Source organism: Crocodylus siamensis, chromosome 13 (assembly GCF_052110815.1).
Source record: "Crocodylus siamensis isolate JL-2025a chromosome 13, ASM5211081v1, whole genome shotgun sequence".
Classification (NCBI taxonomy): Eukaryota; Metazoa; Chordata; order Crocodylia; family Crocodylidae; genus Crocodylus; species Crocodylus siamensis.
The window spans coordinates 5,365,351-5,367,629 of NC_143407.1; the positions used below are offsets into that span (position 1 = coordinate 5,365,351).

The following is a 2,279-nucleotide window of genomic DNA, read 5'->3' on the forward strand; positions in this document are numbered from 1 at the left end:
GCAATCGCTGCTCCGCCCACCTGCCAAAGCACTTAGTCTGCCCATGCATTGGCTGATTCACTGTTCAAAAGGAATTTGTAGCCAGGGGTCATTTCATAGTTTTGGAAGGGACCTGAGTAGGTCATCTAGTCCGACCCCCTGCCATGGCAGGAAAGAGTACTGGGGTCAAATGACCCCAGCAAGGTGTACATCTAACCTCCTCTTAAACACCCCCAGGGTAGGAGCCAGAAAGAGCCTTGCACTTGCATTGGCCAGGAATACGAACCCAGGCCTTCCGCGTGGCAGGCGAGAATTCTACCACTGAACCACCAATGCGGGCAATGTTGAGTCTGTTTGCTGAATGAGGCAGTTCAGACCTCAAATGCTCTTGACTTGTTAGTCATAGAGAAATCCCAGGCAGGACTGGGAATCTGGCTGTGCCCCTGGCCTGAGGCTGGTCAGTGCAGGAGATCTTCATTCCCCAGATCTGAGGAGCAGATCATGTTTCTAAAGACTGCCTGTTCCCTCTTGGCACCATGGGAAAACTTCCTGGATACTGCAGGGGCAAGAAGCTGTTCATTAAAAGGGGAGGGAAAAACACGAGATCTGATGGACCTCTAAGAGCAATCCTTAATCATCCCCATCATTAGTAAATTTCTGTAAAAGGAGCCCGTTCCAAGGAGGACACAGACTGGTAAGAAACCCTGATTATAGAAGTGGGGTCTATTTTTAATATGCTATGCTCTCCTCACAATGAGTTCAGGATCTGCAGTTCCCACATGATTGCTCATAATGCACAAAGATTGTTGGGACATAAAATTGCCAAGAATGCACAGGTCTTGTTGGCTTTCAGTGCACTGGGGTTGCTAAATCCCTTGGGCGCTTGCGAAATGTAGCTCGGTTCTGTTTGATGTGGATGTATTTTCTGCCGAGCGCCTGGGAAAACCAGGACACGGTGTCACGGTGGGACCTGCTGAATGCTGAGCACTCTTGAAAATGCGATCCTTCGTCTTGTGTCCAACATGACCTCAACGCTTTTCAAAATCTGGTCCCAGTTGTGGCTTGGTGAAGGTCACTCATGGAGTCTGAGGCCAGGGCAGGTGCTGACCCCAGATCAGCTGAAGTCCACCCCAGACTTTGACCACACCACCATTGTCCATCCTCTCCGCCATCGAGGGAACAAGATGCATCCAGTTCCTAGTCATTATGGCACCAGCATCCTCGTTGGTCCACTTTGCTTATCCCAATATGCCTGACATATTCCCTTTGTCTCTTTGAAAGACCTGCTTTCCATTACCTGTGTGTGCTTTTATCCCCCTCTCCTTGGCTGGCCTCCATTCAAGCTTCTTCTCCAAACATTTCCTCCTGAATGAGGACAATGGCTGTGTCCGTGGAGAGGGGCTGGTTGTGGTTCAGTGCGAGTTTGAAGGCTGACTTGTGGCTATCTCATCAGTTTGCTTGCCTAAGGCTTCTGTCATCCTCTGTTTATGAAAATCCTTCCTGGCTAATTCTGTCTTTGCGGGGAAAGAGCCCCACACTGGAGCCGCTAGCAAGAATAGACAAAGAGAGACTCTTTGCAGAGGGAACCAGGAGGAATGCAGTGGAGCTGATCTTATTCACCATCGGTGTAACTTGATTGACTCGAAGACACCCCCATTTGCTTGACTCACAGGAGAGCTGGTCAAGTGTCCCTTGAGCTGACACCCTGGCCTTTTGTTCCAGCTAAATCTGCACCTTCACAGTGCTCAAAGCTGCCTCCAGACAAGAGAAATCCCTCGCCTGGGAAAGCCTTCCATCAGCCCACCCCACTATGAAATATGAAGCATCATAGCCAGAAGGAAACATCGTTCACCATCCTGCTTGACACCAGACCACTGCAAAGTAAATAGGCTGTTCTGACTTTTACCTGAGCCCAATTTGCACAAAATGGGCATTTTCCAATCAGGAGATCTTACAACACCTTGAGCTCTCCTGTGAAATACGAATTTTCATTTCCACCTAAGAGAAGTTTTACAATCTTTGCATTCTCCTATGCCTGAGGAAGGGTGAGCATGCCCGAAAGCTTGCAAATAAAGGATTGGGGTTTTTTGTGCAAATAGCTGGTTGGTTTAATAAAAGATCACCTCTGCCTGAGTTCTGACTTTACAGGTGCAGCATTTTGCAGAGTGAAGATGCCCCTCTCATGTAAGAACAGCCGCCCTATAAAATACCATGCGGGGCACTCCACGTGCTTGTGTGTGGTGCTGAGTTTTGGGGGCCTATCCCATGCTTCTTCGTGCTCACAGACAAGTCCTCCCCGC

The 2,279-nt window shown here is 49.1% G+C and overlaps 1 non-coding gene across 1 annotated transcript; it reads right to left on the minus strand.

Moving 5' to 3' along the window:
- Positions 1–243: 243 nt before the first annotated feature.
- TRNAG-GCC (transfer RNA glycine (anticodon GCC)) lies at positions 244–315 on the minus strand. The gene has a single exon. It is a non-coding gene; the product is annotated as a tRNA-Gly (tRNA).
- Positions 316–2,279: the final 1,964 nt, after the last annotated feature.